The 25455-nt window shown below is 47.7% G+C and overlaps 1 protein-coding gene across 3 annotated transcripts in view; it reads left to right on the top strand.

Moving 5' to 3' along the window:
- The window catches only part of tmem63c (transmembrane protein 63C), a 413010-nt gene that overhangs the window by 55352 nt on the left and 332203 nt on the right, over positions 1–25455 (top strand). Inside the window, exon 1 of one of the 3 annotated variants that reach the window (XM_067992152.1) lies at positions 15531–15731. The exons of the other annotated variants lie outside the window; for them this stretch is intronic. The gene's annotated coding sequence lies outside the window, so the exon portion shown is untranslated. Of the gene's footprint in view, positions 1–15530; positions 15732–25455 lie in introns of those variants that run through there. 3 annotated transcript variants of the gene reach the window in all.

Here is a 25455-nt window from a genome sequence, read left to right as displayed (position 1 = left end):
GTATTAGCTCATTTTGAGTTGCCTGACTTCGGGTCAATTCATTTTCTTAAACTACTGCCTGCGTTTAAAAGTACTCTACGTAACTCTCTAGAGTTTGGATACATAAGAACATAAGAAATTGGAGCAGGAGTAGGCCATACGGCCCCTCGAGCCTGTTCCATCATTCAATCAGATCATGGCTGATCTTCGACCTCAACTCCACTTTCCCGCCCGATTCCCATATCCCTTGATTCCCCGAGAGTCCAAAAATCAATCGATCTCAGCCTTGAATATACTCAACGACTCAGCATCCACAGCCCTCTGGGGTAGAGAATTCCAAAGATTCACAACCCACTGAGTGAAGATATTTTTCCTCATTTCGGTCCTAAATGGTCGACCCCTTAACTTGAGATTATGCCCCCTAGTTCTAGACTCTCCAGCCAGGTGAAACAGCCTCCCAGCATCTACTCTATCAAGCCCTCTAAGAATTTTATACATTTCAATGAGATCACCTCTCATTCTTCTAAACTCCAGAGAATATAGTCCCATTCTACTCAATCTCTTCTCATAGGACAACCCTCTCATCCCAGGAATTAATCTAGTGAACCTTTGTTGCACCTCCTCTAAAGCAAGTATATCTTCCTTAGCTAAGGAGACCAAAACTGTATGCAGTACTCCAGGTGTGGTCTCACCAAAGCCCTGTACAATTACAGTAAGACTTCCTTACTCTTGTACTCCATCCCCCCTGCAATAAAGGGAAAATGCTACTTTCCCATTGGATATGTTTTTTACTATTCTGTCCCTCCTGTTTCCCATTATCAAGTGTCTTTCCCAACTGTTCCTTTACCTCTTCCAATTCCCGCTCTCGATCAGACACTTCTGTTTCTAATCCTTGCTTCTCCTCCTCATTACTTTCTTTTTGTTTTTTGAAGGCAAGTACCAATACGGCTTTAGCCCATTTTTTCAACTTCAGCCATTCTGCTGACATACATATCCACGTATGCTTCATAGGGGTCTGACTGATGGTGTTCCACCAGAAATCATTCCTCTATCCTTGGTAATGTCGTTGCTATGTGTTTTTGAACTGCTGCTTCCATTTTACTTGCCACCCACCTCTACCCAGAAAACCCTGATCCTGCGAGGACATTGTCCTTTCACTTTTCCTGTTATACTTTCCACCCACCACTGCCCAGAAAACCCAGTTTTTGCGAGGACGTTGGATATGGTATTTTTACAGGGCAGTGTCCTAGGCCCAACCATCCTCAACTGCTTCATCAATGACCTTCCCTCCATCATAAGGTCAGAACTGGGGATGTTCGCTGATGATTGCACAGTGTTCAGTTCCATTCGCAACCCCTCAGATAAAGAAGCAGTCCACGCCCGCATGCAACAAGACCTGGACAACATCCAGGCTTGGGCTCATAAGTGGCAAGTAACATTTGTGCCAGACAAGTGCCAGGCAATGACTATCTCCAAAAACAGAGAGTCTAACCACCTCCCCTTGACATTCAACGGCATTACCATCAGCAAATCCCCCACCATCAACATCCTGGGGGTCACCATTAACCAGAAACTTAACTGGACCAGCCATATAAATACTGTGGCTACAAGAGCAGGTCAGAGGCTGGGTATTCTGCGGCGGGTGACTCACCTCCTGACTCCCCAAAGCCGTTCCATCATCTACAAGGCACAAGTCAGGAGTGTGATGGAATACTCTCCACTTGCCTGGATGAGTGCAGCTCCAACAACACTCAAGAAGCTCAACACCATCCAGGACAAAGCAGCCCGCTTGATTGGCAGCCCATCCACCACCCTAAACATTCACTCCCTTCACCACCGGCGCACTGTGGCTGCAGTGTGTACCATCTACAGGATGCACTGCAGCAACTCGCCAAGGCTTCTTCGACAGCACCTCCCAAACCCGTGACCTCTACCACCTAGAAGGACAAGGGCAACAGGCACATGGGAACAACACCACCTGCACATTCCCCTCCAAGTCAAACACCATCCCGACTTGGAAATATATCGCCGTCCCTTCATCGTCGCTGGGTCAAAATCCTGGAACTCCCTTCCTAACAGCACTGTGGGAGAACCTTCACCTCACGGACTGCAGCGGTTCAAGAATGCGGCTCACCACCACCTTCTCAAAGGCAATTAGGGATGTGCAATAAATGCTGGCTCTGCTAGTGATGCCCACATCCCATGAATGAATTAACCTTTCCTGTTATACTTTCCACTTCTGAAGGGAGGTGCCGGGGTCTGAGGGGACATGAAATGTGGTCAACTGAAGTGAAGTGGGTTCAATAGATGCTGAGAGGCTGTTTCCCCTGGCTGGAGAGTCTAGAACTAGGCGGCATAGTCTCAGGATAAGGGGTCGGCCATTTAAGACTCAGATGAGGAGGAATTTCTTCACTCAGGGTTGTGAATCTTTGGAATTCTCTACCCCAGAGGGCTGTGGCTGCTTAGTCATTGAGTACATTCAAGATAGATGGATAGATTTTTGGACTGTTAGGGAATCAAGGGATATGGGGATCAGGCAGGAAAGTGGAGTTGAGGTTGAAGATCAGCCATGATCTTATTGAATGGCGGAGCAGGCTCGAGGAGTGATGGCCTACTCCTGCTCCTAATTCTTATGTTCCGCCCACCTCTGCCCAGAAAACCCTATTTGTGCTAGGACACAGTTTTTACTATTTCTTTCTCTGACTGTCTCAGGACCCTGTTCGGGCATCAATTGTAGGGAAATAGTTACTTTCCCAGTGGTTCGTGGACCTGGACAATAGCAGTCAAAGAAATTCACCCTTTGCGCGGTAGTTTTGTTAATCAAAAGTGATTATTTGATGATTTAACAATTTATACTCACATGAATAAAAGCAAGCAATACATGCAACCCTACTCTACCAGTTAGAATCATAGAAAGGTTACAGCACAGAAGGAGGCCATTCGGCCCATCGTGTCCGTGCCGGCTCTATGCACGAGCAATCCAGCTAGTCCCACTCCCCCGTCCTTTCCCCATAGCCCTGCACATTTTTTCGTTTCAAGTACTTATCCAGTTCCCTTTTGAAGGCCATGATTGAATCTGATTGAATCTGCCTCCACCACCCCCTCGGGCAGTGCATTCCAGATCCTGACCACTCGCTGCGAACAAAGTTTTTCCTCATGTCATCTTTGGTTGTTTTGCCAATCACCTTAAATCTATGTCCTCTGGTTCTTGATCCTTCTGCCAATGGGAACAGTTTCTCTCTATCTACTCTGTCTAGACCAGTCATGATTTTGAATACCTCTATCAAATCTCCTCTCAATCTTCTCTGCTCCAAGGAGAACAATCCCAGCTTCTCCAGTCTATCCACGTAATTTAAGTCCCTCATCCCTGGAATCATTCTCGTAAATCTCCTCTGCACCCTCTCTAAAGCCTTCACATCTTTCCTAAAATGCAGTGCCCAAAACTGGACACAATACTCCAGTTGTGGTCAAGCCAATGTTTTATGAAGGTTCATCATGATTTCCATACTTTTGTATTCTATGCCTCTATTTATAAAGCCCAGGATCCCGTTTGGTTTTTTAACCACTTTCTCAACCTGCCCTGCCACCTTCAACGATTTGTGTACATATACCCCCATATCCCTCTGTTCCTGTACCCCTTTTGGAATTGTGCCCTCTCGTTTATATTGCCTCTCATTTTTTCTACCAAAATGCATCACCTTGCATTTTTCCACGTTAAACTTCATCTGCCACGTGTCCACCCATGCCACCACCCTGTCCATGTCCTCTTGACTATCACTATCCTCCTCACTGTTCACTACCCTTCCAAGTTTTGTGTCATCTGCAAATTTGGAAATTGTGCCCTGTACTCCCAAGTCCAAGTCATTAATATATATCAAGAAAAGCAGTGCTTCCAGCACTGACCCCTGGGGAACACCACTGTACACCTCCCTCCAGTCCGAAAAACAACCGTTCACCACGACTCTGTTTCCTGTCATTTAGAAACAGAAAATAGTAGCAGGAGTAGGCCATTTGGCCCTTTGAGCCTGCCATTCAATATGATCATGGCTGATCCTCTATCTCCAGTCCTCTAGATATAAAGTCCAGCATTCCATTAGCCTTATTGATTATTTTCTGCACCTGTTCATGACACGTCAATAATCTATGTACCTGAACCCCTAGGTCCCTTTGGACATCCACTGTTTTTAACTTTTTACCATTAAGGTAAATCCCAAGGACCTGATGATCTATATCCCAGGGTTTTGAAAGAGGTGGCTATAGAGATAGTGGATGCATTGTTTGTCATCTTCCAAAATTCTACAGATTCTGGAATGGTTCCTGCAGATTGGAGGGTGGCAAATGTAACCCCACTATTTAAGAAAGGAGGGAGAGAGAAAACAGGGAACTACAGACCTGTTAGCCTGATATCAGTACCAGGGAAAATGCTAGAATCTATTATAAAGGATGTGATAACAGGACACTTAGAAAATAATAATAGGATTTGGCAGAGTCAACATGGATTTATGAAAGGGAAATCATGTTTGACAAACCTATTGGAGTTCTTTGAGGCTGTAACTAGTAGAATAGATAAGGGGGAACCAGTGGATGTGGTGTATTTGGATTTTCAGAAGGCTTTTGATAAGGTCCCACACAGGAGATTGGTGAACAAAGTTAGAGCACATGGAATTGGGGGTAATATACTGGCATGGATTGAGAATTGGTTAACAGACAGGAAACAGAGAGTAGGAATAAACGGATCTTTTTCAGGTTGGCAGACTGTGACTAGTGGGGTACTGCAGGGATCGGTGCTTGGGCCCCAGCTATTCACAATCTATATCTATAATGATTTGAATGAGGGGACCAAATGTAATATTTCCAAGTTTGCTGATGACATAAAACTGGGTGGGAATGTGAGTTGTGAGGAGGATGCAAAGAGTCTTCAAGAGGATATGGACAGGCTAAGTGAGTGGGCAAGAACATGGCAGATGGAATATAATGTGGAAAAATGTGAAGTTATCCACTTTGGTAGGAAAAACAGAAATGCAGAGTATTTTTTAAATGGCGAGAGATTGGGAAATGTTGATGTTCAAAGGGACCTGGGTGTCCTTGTACATGAGTCACTGAAAGCTGACATGCAGGTGCAGCAAGCAATTAGGAAGGCAAATGGTATGTTGGCCTTTATTACAAAAGGATTCGAGTACAGGAGTAAAGATGTCTTATTGCCATTATATAGGGTCTTGGTGAGACCGCACCTGGAGTATTGTGCACGATTTTGGTCTCCTGACCTAAGAAAGGATATACTTGCCATCGAGGGAGTGCAACGAAAGTTCACCAGACTGATTCCTGGGATGGCGGGATTTTCGTATGAGGAGAGATTGAGTAGACTAGGCCTGTATTCTCTGGAGTTTAGAAGAATGAGAGGTGATCTCATTGAAACATACAAAATTCTTACAGGGCTCGACAGGGTAGATGCAGGGAGGATATTTCGCCTGGCAGGAGAGTCTAGAACCAGGTGTCACAGTGTCAGAATAAAGCATAGGCCATTTAGGACTGAGATGAGGAGAAATTTCTTCCCTCAGAGGGAGGTGGATCTTTGGAACTCTCTATCCCAGAGGGCTGTGGAGGCTCAGTCATTGAGTGCATTCAAATCAGAGATCGATAGATTTCTAGATATTAAAGGCATCGAGGGATATGGGGATGGTGCAGGAAAATGGAGTTGAGGTAGAAGATCAGCCATGATCTTGTTGAATGGCGGAGCAGGCTCGAGGGGCCAGATGGCCTACTCCTGCTCCTGTTTCTTATGTTCTTCATGATTTTGAACACCTCTATCAAATCTCCTCGCAACCGTCTCTGTTCCAAGGAGAACAACCCCAGCTTCTCCAGTCTATCCACTGAACAAAAGTCCCTCATCCCTGGAATCATTCTAGTAAATCTCTTCTGCACCCTCTCTAAGGCCTTCACATCTTTCCTAAAGTGCGGTGCCCAGAACTGGACACAATATTCCAGTTGAGGCTGAACCAGTGTTTTACAAAGGTTCATCATAACTTCCATACTTTTGTACTCTATGCCTCTATTTATAAAGCCCAGGATCCCGTATGCTTTTTTAACCGCTCTCTCAACCTGCCCTGCCACCTTTAACGACTTGTGCACATATACCCCCAGATCTCTCTGTTCCTGTGCCCCTGTTAGAGATTATGCCCTGTACATCCAAGTCGTTAATATATATATCAAGAAAAGTAGTGGTCCCAGCACTGACCCCTGTGGAACACCACTGTACACCTCCCTCTAGTCCGAAAAACAACTGTTCACCACTACTCTCTGTTTCCTGTCCTTTAACCAATTCTGTATCCATGTTGCTACTGCCCCCTTTATTCCAGGGGCTGCAATCTTGATGATAAGCCTATCGTGCGGCACTTTATCAAATGCCTTTTCAAAGTCCATATACACCACATCAACTGCATTGCCCTCATCTACCCTCTCTGTTACCTCATCAAAAAACTTTTGTCAGGTTAGTTAAACACGATTTGCCTTTAACAAAGCCATGCTGGCTTTCCCTAATCAATCCACACTCGTCCAAGTGAATGTTAATTCTGTCCCATAGAAACATAGAAAATAGGAGCAGGAGTAGGCCATTCGGCCTTTCGAGCCTGCTCCGCCGTTCAATGTGATCATGGCTGATCTTCTATCTCAATACCGTATTCCCGCTCTCTCCCCATACCCCTTGATGACTTTTGTGTCTAGAAATCTATCTCGCTCCTTCTTAAATATATTCAGTGACTTGGTCTCCACAGCCTTCTGTGGTGGAGAATTCCACAGGTTCACTGCCCTCTGAGTGAAGACATTTCTCCTCATCTCAGTCCTTAATGTCCTACCCTGTACCCTGAGACTGTGACCCCTCGTTCTGGACCCCCCAGCCAGGGGAAACATCCTCCCTGCATCCAGTCTGTCTAGCCCGGATTATCGTTTCTAAAAGTTTCCCCACCACTGAGGTTAAACTGACTGGCCTGTAGTTGCTGGGTTTATCCTTACACCCTTTTTGAACAAGGGTGTAACATTTGCAATCTTCCAGTCCTCTGGCACCACCCCCATATCGACGGATGTTTGAAAGATTATGGCCAGTACCTCCGCAATTTCCACCCTTACTTCCCTCAGCAACCTAGGATCCGGACCGAGTGACTTATCTACTTTAAGTACTGCTAGCTAGTTCTTTTGCCAATTATCTTAAACCTTTGTCGACTGGTTACTGACTCTTCTGCCACTGTTTCTCCTTATTTATTCTATCAAAACCCTTCATAATTTTGAACACCTCTATTAATTCTCCCCTTAACCTTCTCTGCTCTAAGGAGAACAATCCCAGCTTCTCCAGTCTCTCCACATAACTGAAGTCCCTCATCCCTGGTACCATTCTAGTAAATCTCCTCTGCATCCTCTCTAAGGCCTTGACATCCTTCCTAAAGTGTGATGCCCAGAATTGGATACAATACTCCAGCTGAGGCCTGACCAGTGATTTATAAAGTTTTACCATAACTTCCTTGCTTTTGTACTCTACATCTACTTGTGACGCCCAGGATCCCATATGTTTTTTTAACTGCCTTGTCAACTTGTCCTGCCACCTTTAAAGATTTGTGTACATACACCCCCAGGTCTCTCTGTTCCCGCACTCCCTTTAAAATTGTACCATTTAGTTTATATTGCTTCTATTCATTCTTCCTACCAAAATGTATCATTTCACACATCTCTGTTTTAAATTTCATCTGCCATGTGTCTGCCCATTTCATCAGCCTGTTTATGTCCTCCTGAAGTCTGTTGCTATCCTTCTCACTGTGTGCTCCTCACCTCCTTACATCTGCTCCTGTGGCTCCCTGGACTTTAGTGCTCTTGGTCGTTGGGTTTCACGCCCACTGCTCCTCACTCCTCTGCTGGTATTCAGGATCTGCTGGTGTGAACAGCTAATACCTGAGGCCACTCTGCACCTCTGCTGGGTCCTTGGATCAACCGGCACATGGCCAACTCTTCATCCCTCTGTTTCCACTGGATACTTTGCCCCTCAAACAGCTACCGGATTCATTCCCTCTCCACAACTATCTCTGAAACTCCACTCTGTCTACAAACCAACTTATTCCCACCACAGGATTTCAGATTTTAACTTTAGACTAACTCGTATCATCTGCTCCTTATCCTCTGAATATGATCAGAACATTTCTCTCCTAATCCCTGCCATGCCTATGTAGCCAGAATTCCTTCTGTCCGTTTGTGTGTGCAATTTGGCTGTTGCTGTGGACCCAAGCCCATGGGTGGAGGATTGGTTATCTAACAGGAAGCAGAGAGTTGGGATAAATGGTTCATTCTCGGACTGGCAACCAGTAACCAGTGGTGTTCCGCAGGGGTCGGTGCTGGGTCCCCAACTCTTTACAATCTATATTAACGATTTGGAGGAGGGGACCGAGTGTAACATATCAAAGTTTGCAGATGATACAAAGATGGGAGGGAAAGTGGAGAGTGAGGAGGACATAAAAAACCTACAGGGGGATATAGACAGGCTGGGTGAGTGGGCGGAGATTTGGCAGATGCAATACAATACTGGAAAATGTGAGGTTATGCACTTTGGCAGGAAAAATCAGAGAGCAAGTTATTATCTTAATGGCGAGAAACTGGAAAGTACTGCAGTACAAAGGGATCTGGGGGTCCTAGTGCAAGAAGATCAAAAAGTTAGTTTGCAGGTGCAGCAGGTGATCAAGAAGGCCAACGGAATGTTGGCTTTTATTGCTCGGGGGATAGAATATAAAAACAGGGAGGTATTGCTGCAGTTATATAAGGTATGGGTGAGACCGCACCTGGAATACTGCATACAGTTTTGGTGTCCATACTTAAGAAAAGACATACTTGCTCTCGAGGCAGTGCAAAGAAGGTTCACTCGGTTAATCCCGGGGATGAGGGGGCGGACATATGAGGAGAGGTTGAGTAGATTGGGACTCTACTCATTGCAGTTCAGAAGAATGAGAGTCGATCTTATTGAAACATATAAGATTGTGAAGGGGCTTGATCGGGTGGATGCGGTAAGGATGTTCCCAAGGATGGGTGAAACTAGAACTAGGGGGCATAATCTTAGAATAAGGGGCTGCTCTTTCAAAACTGAGATGAGGAGAAACTTCTTCACTCAGAGGGTAGTAGGTCTGTGGAATTTGCTGCCCCAGGAAGCTGTGGAAGCTACATCATTAAATAAATTTAAAACAGAAATAGACAGTTTCCCAGAAGTAAAGGGAATTAGGGGTTACGGGGAGCGGGCAGGAAATTGGACATGAATTTAGATTTGAGGTTAGGATCAGATCAGCCATGATCTTATTGAATGGCGGAGCAGGCTCGAGGGGCCGATTGGCCTACTCCTGCTCCTATTTCTTATTATTTCTATCTCCCTTTTCCTTCTCTCAGCCCTTCTAGGGCCCTTGTCTCCTGTATTCTGCCATTCTAGTTACCCAGTCATGCCTCCTTTCATTTCTCCTCTCTCAGGCACTTCCCCCCCCCCAAATCCTTACCCCAACCATTGCTCGACCATCCTACTCTCCAGGCTTGACTCCCTCTTAGATAATCCCACAGCTGCCCTCTGTGTCTCTCTCGCCAATCTCCAAAGGGCCCATCAAGGCACTCGCCACTGCCTCCTTACGAGCAGCAGCCCCAACTGCCCCATCCCATTCTCTCACCAACCTTCCTGCCAATCGTACCTGCTGGGGGCTATCCTCAGAGACCAACCTGCTCACCCCACCAGCCACTACCCCCTTGGATTCTGCTAGTAGATCAACAATCACTGCCCCTCTCCACAATTACCTCCAACATTCTCCTCTGCTAAAACAACCCATTACTCCAGAACCATCCCGGAGAGCGAAGATAGCCTGTTGAAGGGCCTACTCCTGTTCCTATGTTTCTATAACCCCGGATTTACACCATCAACTGTCTCCTTAAACCCTTCTCACCTGCCCCTTCCACACTTGCCTCCAACAACAAGTACGAGGAGCTCATGGACTTCTTTGTCACTAAGATTGAGACCATCCGTTCAGCTGCCTCCGTCGCTTCCCCCCTTTCCCTAGCCCACCAAGGCAGAACTCTCCCCAGAGTTCTCCCCTACCCAAGCCCTGATCCCACGCCTTTCTCTAGCTTCTTTCCTATCTCCCATCTCGCCCTCTCTGAGCTCATCTTGTCTATGATACCCACCTGCTGCTCTCTTGATCCTATTCCCAATAAACTGCTGATTTCCTAACTTCCCTTCCCAGCCCCAATCTAGCTGATATTGTAGAATTCCCTCTGGAGGAGGAAGTAGTTGCAGGAGGAGGTAATTGAGATACTGGATGGGCTAAAAATTGATAAAGAGGAGGTACTAGAAAGGCTGGCTGTACTTAAAGTAGATAAGTCACCAGGTCTGGATGGGATGCATCCTAGGTTGCTGAGGGAAGTAAGGGTGGAAATTGCAAGGGTACTGGCCATAATCTTCCAATCCTCCTTAGTTACAGGGGATGGTGCCAGAGGTCTGGAGAATTGCAAATGTTACACCCTTGTTCAAAAAAGGGTGTAGGGATAAACCCAGCAACTATCGGCCAATCAGTTTAACCTCGGTGGTGGGGAAGCTTTTAGAAACGATAATCCAGGACAAGTGTGGATTAATTAAGGAAAGCCAGCACGGATTTGTTAAAGGCAAATTGTGTTAAACTAACCTGATTGGGTTTTTTGATGAGGTAACAGAGAGGGTCGATGAGGGCAATGCGGTTGATGTGATGTACATGGACTTCTAAAAGGCATTTGATAAATTGCCACATAATAGGCTTGTCAGCAAAGTTGAAGCCCATGGAATAAAGGGGGCAGTAGCAACATGGATACAGAATTGGCTAAGTGACAGGAAACAGAGAGTAGTGGTGAAGGGTTGTTTTTCGGACTGGAGGGAGGTGTACAGTGGTGCTCCCCAGGGGTCGGTGCTGGGACCACTGCTTTTCTTGATATATATTAATGACTTGGACTTGGGTGCACAGGACACAATTTCCAAATTTGCAGATAACACAAAACTTGGAAGTGTAGTGAACAGTGAGGAGGATAGTGATAGACTTCAAGAGGATATAGACAGGCTGGTGGAATGGGCGGGCACGTGGCAGATGAAATTTAATGCAGAAAAATGCGAAGTGATACGTTTCAGTAGGAAGAACGAGGAGAGGCAATATAAACTAAATGGTACAATTCTAAAGGGTACAGGAACAGAGAGATCTGGGGGTGGCAGGGCAGGTTGAGAAAGCGGTTAAAAAAGCATACGGGATCCTGGGCTTTATAAATAGAGGCATAGAGTACAAAAGTAAGGAAGTTATGATGAACCTTTTATAAAACATTGGTTCGGCCACAACTGGAGCATTGGGCTCGATTTTCAAATGAAAGTCCGGGTGCGTTGGGTGGGGGGGCGGGCGGGGGGGCAGTGAAAATCGATAAATTCCCGAGCGGGTAAGGAACCCGGCTCCAACCCGCCGACTCCCGCGTCTCACACAGGTCCCTCTGTCTGCGCGGGTTTCTGGAATCCGGAGGTCCCTCTGTCTGTGGGGGTTTCTGGAATCCGGAGGTCCCTCTGTCTGTGGGGGTTTCTGGAATCCGGAGGTCCCTCTGTCTGTGGGGGTTTCTGGAATCCGGAGGTCCCTCTGTCTGTGGGGGTTTCTGGAATCCGGAGGTGCCTCTGTCTGTGGGGGTTTCTGGAATCCGGAGGTGCCTCTGTCTGTGGGGGTTTCTGGAATCCGGAGGTGCCTCTGTCTGTGGGGGTTTCTGGAATCCGGAGGTCCCTCTGTCTGTGGGGGTTTCTGGAATCCGGAGGTCCCTCTGTCTGTGGGGGTTTCTGGAATCCGGAGGTCCCTCTGTCTGTGGGGGTTTCTGGAATCCGGAGGTCCCTCTGTCTGTGGGGGTTTCTGGAATCCGGAGGTGCCTCTGTCTGTGGGGGTTTCTGGAATCCGGAGGTCCCTCTGTCTGTGGGGGTTTCTGGAATCCGGAGGTCCCTCTGTCTGTGGGGGTTTCTGGAATCCGGAGGTCCCTCTGTCTGCGCGGGTTTCTGGAATCCAGAGGTCCCTCTGTCTGTGGGGGTTTCTGGAATCCAGAGGTCCCTCTGTCTGTGGGGGTTTCTGGAATCCGGAGGTGCCTCTGTCTGTGGGGGTTTCTGGAATCCGGAGGTGCCTCTGTCTGTGGGGGTTTCTGGAATCCAGAGGTCCCTCTGTCTGTGGGGGTTTCTGGAATCCAGAGGTCCCTCTGTCTGTGGGGGTTTCTGGAATCCAGAGGTCCCTCTGTGGGGGTTTCTGGAATCCGGAGGTCCCTCTGTGGGGGTTTCTGGAATCCGGAGGTCCCTCTGTCTGTGGGGGTTTCTGGAATCCAGAGGTCCCTCTGTCTGTGGGGGTTTCTGGAATCCGGAGGTGCCTCTGTCTGTGGGGGTTTCTGGAATCCGGAGGTGCCTCTGTCTGTGGGGGTTTCTGGAATCCAGAGGTCCCTCTGTCTGTGGGGGTTTCTGGAATCCAGAGGTCCCTCTGTCTGTGGGGGTTTCTGGAATCCAGAGGTCCCTCTGTCTGTGGGGGTTTCTGGAATCCGGAGGTGCCTCTGTCTGTGGGGGTTTCTGGAATCCAGAGGTCCCTCTGTCTGTGGGGGTTTCTGGAATCCAGAGGTCCCTCTGTCTATGGGGGTTTCTGGAATCCAGAGGTCCCTCTGTGGGGGTTTCTGGAATCCGGAGGTCCCTCTGTCTGTGGGGGTTTCTGGAATCCAGAGGTCCCTCTGTGGGGGTTTCTGGAATCCAGAGGTCCCTCTGTGGGGGTTTCTGGAATCCGGAAGTGCTGCTGGCAATTAAAGCCGGCAGGATGATATTTAAAGAAGCAAATATACCTCATTGAGTTACTTATGGCACTTTATTTGTTACATAGTAGGTAGTTACAATGATTTTCAACGTACCTGGGCGACTTTCCCACGCCTTCCGATTCACGCCTGGTGAAACCAGGGCCGGATCAGGCAAAATTTTAAAAAATGAATAAACCTACCTTTGAAATGATGTCACCTGCACCCCCTGGTCTGATGTCCGATATCTCACCTCCCAATGTCTCTTCTCCGATGCCTCTTCCCCCGATGTCTCTTCTCCGATGTGTCCCCCCCGCCCCCCCCACCCCGATGTCTCCCTCTCCGGTGTCTCACCCCCCAATGTCTCCTAATGTTCCCCCCCCCATCTTTGTGTCCCACCCATCTTTGTCCGCCCTTACCTTTGTGCCCCCCTCTCTCCCAGTACCCGATGAAGTCTCTTTCTTGCCCCCCTCCCCATCGCGTTGCAGCTCCTGTCGGCAGCCACCTTGTCAATCAGGCGGGCTGCCAGGGGAGAATCCTGGGAACAAGATTAATAAGCGTCAGTTACCTCGTGATCGGGTGGGGGAAGGTAAGTTTCTTTAATTCGGGTTTGTCACACGCCCGTTGAACCCCCCCCCCACTGCCATCCTGCCACCCTTTTAAAATTAAGCCCATTGTGTCCAATTCTGGGCTTTAGGAAGGATGTGAAGGCCTTAGAGAGGGCGCAGAAGAGATTTACAAGAATGATTCCGGGGATGAGAGACTTTAGTTCCGTGGATAGACTGGAGAAGCTGGGGTTGTTCTCCTTGGAACAGAGACGGTTGCGAGGAGATTTGATAGAGGTATTCAAAATCATGAAGGGTCCAGGCAGAGTAGATAGAGAGAAACTGTTCCCATTGGTGGAAGGATCAAGAACCAGAGGGCATAGATTTAAGGTGAATGGCAAAAGAATCAAAGGTGACATGAGGAAAAACTTTTTTACACAGCGAGTGGTTAGGATCTGAAATGCACTGCCCGAGGGGGTGGTGGAGGCAGATTCAATCATGGCCTTCAAAAGGGAACTGGATAAGTACTTGAAAGGAAAAAATTTGCAGGGCTACCGGGAAAGAACAGGGGAGTGGGACCAGCTGGATTGCTCTTGCATAGAGCCGGCATGGACTCGACGGGCCGAATGGCCTCCTTCTGTGCTGTAACCTTTCTATGATTCTATGATTCTCAAATATAGTTCCTTTCAAATCCATCGTCATCAACCCCTCCTCAAAAACCCACCTTCAAGTGCTCTCTCCTTAAGCTCCTTAAATGTGCTGTTACCTCCCAAATCTGTGCCCAGCTTTTCCATAACCATGAAGCTTGACTATTCCAATGCTTTCCTGGCCGGCCTCCCATCCTTTACCTTTCGTAAACTTCAGCTCCTTCAAAACTTCTGCCTGTATCCTATCCTGCACTTAGGCACGCTCACCCATATCGCCTGCATTAACTGACCTACATTGGCTCCCAGTCCCCCAACGCCTCCAATTTAAAATGCTCATTCTCGTCTTTAATTCTCATCATGGCCTCGCTCCCCCCATATCTCTGTAACCTTTACTGCACTGCATATGTGTACACAATTAACCCTTTACTCCTGTTAACACTGCCCCAGTGTACGCAGTAAGGAGTATATTACCCCTTTACTCCTGTTAACGCTGCCCCAGTGTACACAGTAAGGAGTATATTACCCCTTTACTCCTGTTAACACTGCCCCAGTATACACAGTAAGGAGTATACTATCCCTTTACTTCAGTTAACACTGCTCCAGTGTACACAGTAAGGAGTATATTACCCCTTTACTCCTGTTAACGCTTCCCCAGTGTACACAATAAGGAGTATATTACCACTGTGGTGCTACATTTGTTGGCCTGTCAATGAATTGGTTGTTGTTGGAGGGTGTATTGGGGGTTGGCCTGTCAATGAATTGGTTGTTGGAGGGTGTATTGGGGGTTGGCCTGTCAATGAATTGGTTGTTGTTGGAGGGTGTATTGGGGGTTGGCCTGTCAATGAATTGGTTGTTGGAGGGTGTATTGGGGGTTGGCCTGTCAATGAATTGGTTGTTGTTGGAGGGTGTATTGGGGGTTGGCCTGTCAATGAATTGGTTGTTGGAGGGTGTATTGGGGGTTGGCCTGTCAATGAATTGGTTGTTGGAGGGTGTATTGGGGGTTGGCCTGTCAATGAATTGGTTGTTGGAGGGTGTATTGGGGGTTGGCCTGTCAATGAATTGGTTGTTGGAGGGTGTATTGGGGGTTGGCCTGTCAATGAATTGGTTGTTGGAGGGTGTATTGGGGGTTGGCCTGTCAATGAATTGGTTGTTGGAGGGTGTATTGGGGGTTGGCCTGTCAATGAATTGGTTGTTGGAGGGTGTATTGGGGGTTGGTGCAGAATGATAGGATCCTGTTTGCACACAGGGCTGTGTTCATTGTTGCTGTCAAGTTGGATATTGGCTGATTGTGCAAAACCTCCGGATGATGCCTCCAATCATTTATTCGCAGTGAAAATCTGATGCTAAATATGTAGTTTGGGGCTTTGTTGACTGCACTGGTAGAGAAAGAATTGCAGCTAATTGGTTTGTATTGAAGGCTGTGCAATGCTGACTCACTCATTCAGCTTGTGCCAGTGTTGAGTGTGCAGGAAGCTGGGCCGCATTAACAGGATCATTACTCAGCTGCCTGCGACACTTGGTGAGTCAGGTATGATGCAGACCGCTGTTTGACAGAAAGCAGCTTTCCCTGCAGCCAACAAGCTGTGAGAAACTGGCAGGAGAGGAGCTTCATTTCAGAGACATTTGAGGAGTCTGGAACAGCAGAACGACTTCAGTCAGGAGACTGCCTCCATTCTAGAGCAGTTCCTGCCACTCCTTAACCCCTTGGAGTCTCACAGCGAGTCTGTTGGCCCGACCCAGGGCAAATGCTGATGTAAGTATCTGGGATTGTTGGTGTGTAGGGTGTGTCTCTCCTCTGTTTAACCCCTCGGAGTCTCACATCTGCATGTTGAGGGTGTGTGGGATTGAGAGTGTACCAAAAGTCAGCTGCAACAGTGATTCATAAATTTTCCCTTTCGAAACATCTTCCCCGCCAGGACTCCGTGCCCAGCTAGACAGCAGGCCTGTGGTTTGTTTACAGACCTTTGGTCAGGCTTCTGGCAGGTATCCAAGGGCATAGAGATACATGGAAGTTACAAGATGGAAACGGACCATTCAGCCGAACTGGTCACACCGCAGGTAAAGATCACGCAGGCAGAAAGGAAATGGGTGACCGCCAGGCAGAGTAAAAGGACTAGGCAGGTAGAGCAGGAGTCTCCTGGGGCCATCTCCCTCTCAAACAGATATACCATTTTCGATACTGTTGGGGGAGATGGCTTATCAGGGGAAAGCAGCAAGAGCCAAGTTCGTGGCACCATGGGTGGCTCTGCTGCACAGGAGGGGAGGAATAAGAGTGGCAGGGCTATAGTGATCGGGGATTCAATTGTAAGGGGAACAGATAGGCGTTTCTGCGGTCACAAATGTGACTCCAGGATGGTATGTTGCCTCCCTGGTGCTAGGGTCAAGGATGTCACGGAGCGGCTGCAGGACGTTCTGGAGGGGGAGGGTGAACAGCCAGTAGTCGTGGTCCATATCGATACCAACGACATAGATAAAAAAAGGGACGAGGTCCTGCAAGGTGAATTTAAGGAGTTAGGAGATAAATTAAAAAAGCAGGACCTCAAAGGTAGTGATCTCAGGATTACTACCAGTGCCACGTGCTGGTGAGTATAGGAACAGGAGAATAGACAGGATGAATGCGTGGCTGCAGGGATGGTGTAGGAGGGAGGGATTTAGATTCCTGGGACATTGGGGAAGGTGGGACCTGTACAAGCGGGACAGGTTACACCCGAGCAGGACCGGGACCAATGTCCTTGCGGGGGTGTTTGCTAGTGCTGTTGGGGAAGGTTTAAACTAGAATGGCAGGGGGATGGGAACCTGAGCGGAGAGACAGAGGAGGGGGAAACAAGGATAGAAACAAAAGACAGAAAGGGAAGAAGCAATAGTTGAAGGCAGAGAAAACAAGGACGAGAAACAAGTAGGGCCATAGTGCAAAATAAAACTAAGATGACCAGCAATCTTAAAAAGACAAGTCTAAAGGCAGTGTGTCTTAATGAGCGGAGCATTCGCAATAAGCTAGATGAATTAACAACGCAGACAGATATTAACGGTTATGATATAGTTGCGATTACGGAGACATGGCTGCAGGGAGACCAAGGATGGGAACTGAACATCCAGGGGTATTCAATATTTCGGAAGGACAGGCAAAAAGGGAAAGGAGGTGGGGTAGCGTTGTTAGTAAAGGAGGAAATCAATGCAATAGTGAGGAAGGATATTGGCTCGGAAAATCACAATGTGGAATCTGTATGGGTGGAGCTAAGAAACACCAAGGGGCAGAAAACATTGGTGGGGGTTGTCTATAGGACCCCAAACAGTAGTGGAGATGTAGGGGAGGGCATTAAACAGGAAATTAGAGACGCATGCAAGAAGGTACAACTATAATCATGGGTGACTTTAATCTACATATACATTGGTCAAACCAAATTAGCAATAATACTGTGGGGGAGGAATTCGAGGAGTGTGTACGTGATGGTTTTCTAGACCAATACGTTGAGGAACCAACTGGAGAACAGGCGATCCTAGACTGGATATTGTGCAATGAGAAAGGATTAATTAACAATCTTGTTGTGCAGGATCCCTTAGGGAAGAGCGACCATAACATGATAGAATTCCTCATTAAGATGGAATGTGAAGTAGTCGAATCCGAAACTAGGGTCCGGAATCTAAATAAAGGAAATTACGAAAGTATGAGGTGCGAGTTGGCTATGATAGATTGGGGAACTTTACTAAAAGGGATGAAGGTGGATAGGCAACAGCTAATATTTAAAGAACGTGTGCAGGAATTACAACAATTATTCATTCCTGTCTGGCACAAAAATAAAACAGGAAAGGTGGCTCAACCGTGGCTTACAAAAGAAATTAGGGATAGTATTAGATCCAAAGAGGAGACATATAAAATTGCTAGAAAAAGCAGCAAGCCTGAGGATTGGGAGCAGTTTAGAATTCAGCAAAGGAGAACAAAGATTGATTAAGAGGGGAAAAATAGAGTATGAGAGTAAACTAGCAGGGAACATAAAAACTGACTGTAAAAGCTTCTATAAATATGTCAAGAGAAAAAGATTAGTGAAGACAAATGTAGGTCCCTTACAGTCAGAAATGGGGGAAATTATAATGGGGAACAAAGAAATGGCAGAACAATTAAACACACACTTTGGTTCTGTCTTCACAAAGGAGGACACAAATAACCTCCCGGAAATGTTAGGGAATCAAGGGTCTAGTGAGAGGGAGGAACTGAAGGAAATCAGTATTAGTAAAAAAAAAGTGCTAGGGAAATTAATAGGGCTAAAGACTGACAAATCCCCAGGGCCTGATAATCTACGTCCCAGAGTACTAAAGGAAGTGGCCCTGGAAATAGTGGATGCATTGGTGATCATCTTCCAAAATTCTATAGACTCTGGAACAATTCTTACAGATTGGAGGGTGGCAAATGTAACCCCACTATTTAAAAAAGGAGGGAGAGAAAAAACAGGGGACTACAGACCAGTTAGCCTCACATCAGTAGTGGGGAAAATGCTCGAGTCTATTATAAAATATGTGATAACAGGACACTTGGAAGGCATTAACGGGATTGGACAAAGTCAGCATGGGTTTATGAAAGGGAAATCGTGCTTAACAAATCTACTGGAGTTTTTTGAGGATGTAACTCGTAGAATAGATAGGGGAGAACCAGTGGATGTGGTGTATTTGGATTTTCAGAAGGCTTTTGATAAGGTCCCACATAAGAGGTTAGTGTGCAAAATTAAAGCACAAGGGATTGGGGGGAATATACTGGCATGGATTGAGAATTGGTTGACAGACAGGAAACAGAGAGTAGGAATAAACGGGTCTTTTTCGGGGTGGCAGGCAGTGACTAGTGGGGTACCGCAGGGATCAGTGCTTGGGCCCCAGCTATTCACAATATATATCAATGATTTGGATGAGGGAACTAAATGTAACATTTCCAAGTTTGCTGACGACACAAAGCTGGGGTGGAATGTGAGCTGTGAGGAGGATGCAAAGAGGCTCCAATGTGATTTAGACAAGTTGGGTGAGTGGGCAAGAACATGGCAGATGCAGTATAACGTGGATAAATGTGAGGTTATCCACTTTGGTTGTAAAAACAGAAAGACAGATTATTATCTGAATGGTGATAGATTGGGAAAAGGGGAGGTGCAACGAGACCTGGGTGTCCTCGTACACCAGTCGCTGAAAGCGAGCATTCAGGTGCAGCAAGCAGTTAGGAAGGTGAATGGTATGTTGGCCTTCATTGCAAGAGGATTTGAGTGCAGGAGCTGGGATGTCTTACTGCAGTTATACAGGGCCTTGGTGAGACCACATCTGGAGTATTGTGTGCAGTTTTGGTCTCCTTATCTGAGGAAGGATGTCCTTGCCATGGAGGGAGTACAACGAAGGTTTACCAGACTGATTCCTGGGATGGCAGGACTGACGTATGAGGAGAGATTGGGTCGACTAGGCCTATATTCACTAGAGTTTAGAAGAAGAGGGGTGATCTCATTGAAACATATAAAATTCTAACAGGACTAGACAGACTAGATGCAGGGAGGATGTTCCTGATGGCTGGGGAGTCCAGAACCAGGGGTCACAGTCTCAGGATACGGGGTATGCCATTTAGAACCGAGATGAGGAGAAATTTCTTCACTCAGAGGGTGGTGAACCTGTGGAATTCTCTACCACAGAAGGCAGTGGAGGCCAAGTCATTAGATGTATTCAAGAAGGAGATAGATATATTTCTTAATGCTAAAGGGATATGGGGAAAAAGCGGGAACAAGGTACTGAATTCGACGATCAGCCATGTTCACTTTGAATGGCGGAGCAGGCCCGAAGGGCCAAATGGCCTACTCTTGCTCCTATTTTCTATGTTTCTATGGTCCTTGTCAGGAGACTGCACAAGCAGGCCATGCCGGCCATAAATCCAGCTTCCACCCATGCCCTTGTGCTGTTAGCTGATCTCAGCTGGTTGGGGCACTGCCATTGGCTTCAGTGTCTCAAGGTGACAGAGAAAAATTGAGCCACGCTTGATTAGTATCCAATAACCCAGCTGGAAAGTGCCTCTGTGTGGATGTCAGGTGAGCTTGGCCGTGATGCCCGCTGTGGTGGAATAGCCCGATGACACTCACTGTCTAGGCTCACACATGAAGAATGGCCACTTAGCTGAGGTGGTGACGGGTGCCGTTCTCTCAGCAGAGTCAGCGCTTTCAGTAGAAGAGGGGAAAATTGAGGGAGGGAAATATTTTCCTACCTAAATTGTGTCAGCCATGACTCGGTGGGTAACACTCTCGCCTCTGAATCAGAAGGTTGAGTTCAAGCCACACTTCAGAGGATAGCGTACATAATCTACTGAGGGAGTTCTGTCGGAGGGTCAGTACTGAGGGAGCGCCGCACTGTCGGAGGGTCAGTACTGAGGGAGCGCCACTCTGTCGGAGGGTCAGTACTGAGGGAGCGCCGCACTGTCGGAGGGTCAGTACTGAGGGAGCGCCACTCTGTCGGAGGGTCAGTACTGAGGGAGCGCCGCACTGTCGGAGGGTCAGTACTGAGGGAGCGCCACTCTGTCGGAGGGTCAGTACTGAGGGAGCGCTGCACTGTCGGAGGGTCAGTACTGAGGGAGCGCCGCACTGTCGGGGGGTCAGTACTGAGGGAGCGTGCACTGTCGGAGGGTCAGAAGTGAGGGAGCGCTGCACTGTCGGAGGGTCAGAAGTGAGGGAGCGCTGCACTGTCGGAGGGTCAGAAGTGAGGGAGCGCTGCACTGTCGGAGGGTCAGAAGTGAGGGAGCGCTGCACTGTCGGAGGGTCAGAAGTGAGGGAGCGCTGCACTGTCGGAGGGGCAGTAATGTGGAGAGGTACAATGTGCGGTTGCGGGGACGGTGCAAGGTGATGGTGAGGATGGTGCGAGGTGGAGGTGATGGTGAAGGATGGTGTGAGGTAGAGGTGAGGGACGGCATGAGGTGGAGGTGAGGGATGTTGTGAGGTTGAGGTGGAGGTGACAGTGAGGTGGAGGTGCCGGTGAGGGACGCTGCGAGGTAGCAGCTCACACCGCTACCATTGTGCCTTTGGGGGCCGCAGATGAAAGGGATTTCCAGGCATCACATCACTCCAGCAGAATCTTAGGAGTGCTGAGGCGTTGCCCCAGGAGAGTGGCCTTGGCTCCATGGGAGTGGCACTTGCTGTCCTCTCTCAGGACAATAGCATGTCTGCTTCCTCACCAGACACTCCACCAGTGCCTTTGCTGATGCCACTCAGCTAGTCAGCCCACGCAGAGATGCTGCAGTCTGAAGCCGGGCCCTCTAGGCCCAGAGCTGCTCGAGGTCACCCACCAAGGCCATATGAAGTGTCTTCAACCGAAGCTCAGCAGCCTCCCACCTCCCAAGCTGTAGTCACTGGGGAAACAAAGTGTAGGAGCACCGGGATAGGAAAACAAGCAAACAAGACAGGCACTAAGGGCTTGCACAAGGTGGATTTGTCATTAATTTTGTCAATGCTGACATGATTTGCTTCATAAATTTCTTTCTTGTTCTGGATTTGGTGTTGGTGTTTGTCTTTGTAGAAAAGTGAAGAAAAACCAATAAATATGGAGTGGTTATAAGATTATGCGACTGTTATTGAGCGGAGAATGAGAGGGCTCACTTAGTTGAAGCGCTCCTCGATTAGCTTGTCTCTGAAAGCTTGGGCAAAAAGGGGCTCTGGTGGTCGTTGCCTCTCCTGATCCTGCTCCTCCTCCTCTCCATCTCCCACACCCTCTCCCTCATCCTCCTCCTCCTCCTCCTCCTCCCTCTCCCTCCTCCTCTCCCGTGTCCTCCTCCTTCACCCTCTCCCCTTCCTCCTCCTCCTCCTCCACCCTCTCCCCTCTCCCCTTCCTCCTCCTCCTCCTCCTCATCCCCCTCCCCTACTTCCTCCTCCTCCTGCTCTTCCTCCCTCTCCCTTTCCCTTTCATGGAATGGTTACAACACAGAAGGAGCCATTCGGCCCGTTGAATCCGTGCGGGCTCTCTGCAACAGCAATCCAGCTAGTCCATCTTCAGCCAGAAGTGCCGAGTGGATGATCCATCTCGGCCTCCTCCCGATATCCCCACCATCACAGAAGCCAGTCTTCAGCCAATTCGATTCACTCCACGTGATACCAAGAAACGGCTGAGTGCACTGGATACAGCAAAGGCTATGGGCCCCGACAACATCCCAGCTGTAGTGCTGAAGACTTGTGCTCCAGAACTAGCTGCACCTCTAGCCAAACTGTTCCAGTACAGCTATAACACTGGCATCTACCCGACAATGTGGAAAATTGCCCAGGTATGTCCTATCCACAAAAAGCAGGACAAAACCATTCCGGCCAATTACCGCCCCATCAGTCTACTCTCAATCATCAGCAAAGTGATGGAAGGTGTCATCGACAGTGCTATCAAGTGGCACTTACTCACCAATAACCTGCTCACCGATGCTCAGTTTGGGTTCTGTCAGGACCACTCGGCTCCAGACCTCATTACAGCCTTGGTCCAAACATGGACAAAAGAGCTCAATTCCAGAGGTGAGGTGAGAGTAACTGCCCTTGACATCAAGGCAGCATTTGACCGAATGTGGCACCAAGGAGCCCTAGTAAAATTGAACTCAATAGGAATTGGGGGAAAACTCTCCAGTGGCTGGACTCATACCTAGCACAAAGGAAGATGGTAGTGGTTGTTGGAGGCCATTCATCTCAGCCCCAGGACAATGCTGCAGGAGTTCCTCAGGACAGTGTCCTCGGCCCAACCATCTTCAGCTGCTTCATCAATGACCTTCCCTCCATCATAAGGTCAGAAATGGGGATGTTCGCTGATGATTGCACAGTGTTCAGTTCCATTTGCAACCCCTCAGATAATGAGGCAGTCCAAGCCCGCATGCAGCAAGACCTGGACAACATCCAGGCTTGGGCTCATAAGTGGCAAGTAACATTCGCACCAGACATGTTAAAAAGACAAATCTAAAGGCACTGTCTCTGAATGCACGAAACATTCGTAATAAGGTAGACGAATTAACAGCGCAAATAGATGTAAACGGATACGATATAATTGCGGTTACGGAGACATGGCTGCAGGGTGACCAAGGCTGGGAGCTGAGTATCCAAGGGTATTCGATATTTAGGAAGGACACGCAAAAAGGAAAAGGTAGGTGGGGTGGCGTTGTTAGTAAAGGATGAAATCAGAGCGATAGTGAGAAAGGATATTGGCTCAGAAAATCAAGATGTAGAATCAGTCTGGGTGGAGTTAAGAAGCACCAAGGGGCAGAAAACACTGGTGGGAGTTGTCTATAGGCCTCCAAACAGTAGTGGTAATGTAGGGGACGGCATCAAACAGGAAATTAGAGATGCATGTAACAAGGGTACTACAGTAATCATGGGTGACTTTAATCTACATATAGACTGGCCAAACCAAATTAGCAATAATACTGTGGAGGATGAATTCCTGGAGTGTGTCCGAGATGGTTTTTTAGATCAATACGTTGAGGAGCCAGCCAGGGAACAGGCTATCCTAGATTGGGTATTGTGCAATGAGAAGGGGCTAATTAATAATCTTGTGTGGGGTCCTTTAGGGAAGAGTGACCATAACATGATAAAATTCTTCATTAAGATGGAAAGTGATTTTGGTGCAAAGAGCTATGCAGGATATTGACAGGCGCAACTCATTTCCCATTTGCCTTGCAGTCTCCCCAGAACCAGCCTGGTATCCTTATCAATCAGAAGGGATTCCACTTCCTCAATGTACAGCTGGTTTGTGATCATGGGCAGTGCATCAGGCAGGAATGTGCCCACTATCCCGGCACCAGTCATGACTCTTTCACCCTGCGCCAGTCTTCTGTGCCACCTTTGTTCCAACCAGGTTGACAGGTTACAGGAGGGAGAGGGGGAGGAGGGAGAGGGAGAGCCTTGATAAAGCTCTGGAACGGCCACAACTGGAGTATTGTGTCCAATTCTGGGCACCGCACTTTAGGAAGGATGTGAAGGCCTCAGAGAGGGTGCATAAAAGATTTACTAGAATAGAAACATAGAAAATAGGAGCAGGAGTAGGCCATTCAGCCCTTCGAGCCTGCTCCGCCATTCAATATGATCATGGCTGATCCTCTATCTCAATACCATATTCCCGCTCTCTCCCCATACCCCTTGATGTCTTTTGTGTCTAGGAATCTATCTAGCTCCTTCTTAAATATATTCAGTGACTTGGCCTCCACAGCCTTCTGTGGTAGAGAATTCCACAGGTTCACCATCCTCTGAGTGAAGAAATTTCTCCTCATCTCAGTCCTAAATGTCCTACCGGGCATCCTGAGACTGTGACCCTTTGTTCTGGACCCCCCCAGCCAGGGGAAACATCCTCCCTGCATCCAGTCTGTCTAGCCCTGTCAGAATTTTACATGTTTCTATGAGATTCCCTCTCATTCTTCTAAACTCGAGTGAATACAGGCCGAGTCGACCCAATCTCTCCTCATACGACAGTCCTGCCATCCCAGGAATCAGTCTGGTGAACCTTCGCTGCACTCCCTCTATGCCAAGTATGTCCTTTCTTAGGTAAGGAGACCAAAACTGCACACAATACTCCAGGTGTGGTCTCACCAAGGCCCTGTATAACTGCAGTAAAACATCCTTGCTCCTATACTCAAATCCTCTTTCAATGCAGGCCAACATACCATTTGCCTTCCTAACTGCTTGCTGCACCTGCATGTTTGCTTTCAGTGACTGGTGTACAAGGACACCCAGGTCCCTTTGTACATCAACATTCCCCAATCTATCACCATTTAAATAATACTCTGCCTTTCTGTTTTTCCTTCTGAAGTGGATAACTTCACATTTATCCACATTATACTGCATCTGCCATGTATTTGCCCACTCACTCAACTTGTCTAAATCGCCTTGAAGCCTCTTTGCATCCTCCTCACAGCTCACGATCCCACCTAGTTTTGTGTCATCAGCAAACTTGGAAATATTACATTTGGTTCCCTCATCCAAATCATTGATATATATTGTGAATAGCTGGGGCCCAAGCACTGATCCCTGCGGTACCCCACTAGTCACTGCCTGCCACCCCGAAAAAGACCCATTTATTCCCACTCTCTGTTTCCTGTCTGCCAACCAATTTTCAATCCATGCCAGTATATTACCCCCAATTCCATGTGCTTTAATTTTGCACACTAACCTCTTATGTGGGACTTTATCAAAGGCCTTCTGAAAATCCAAATAAACCGAACTGGTTCTCCCTTATCTATTCTACCAGTTACATCCTCAAAAAACACCAGTAGGTTTGTCAAACATGATTTCCCTTTCATAAATCCAAGTTGACTTTGTCTGATCCCCTTGATATTTTCTAAGTGTCTTCTTATCACATCTTTTATAATAGACTCTAGCATTGAAACAGCAGAGAAGGAGCTCATTTGGCCCATCGTGCCTGTGCCGGCTCTTTGAAAGAGCTATCCAATTCGTCCCACTCCCCTGCTCTTTCCCCATAGCCCTGTAAATTTTTCCTTTTTAAGTACATATCCAATTCCC

The sequence above is a fragment of the Heptranchias perlo genome, chromosome 10 (genome assembly GCF_035084215.1).
Source record: "Heptranchias perlo isolate sHepPer1 chromosome 10, sHepPer1.hap1, whole genome shotgun sequence".
Taxonomy (NCBI): domain Eukaryota; kingdom Metazoa; phylum Chordata; class Chondrichthyes; order Hexanchiformes; family Hexanchidae; genus Heptranchias; species Heptranchias perlo.
This window is presented reverse-complemented; position numbering and strand designations above follow the sequence as displayed.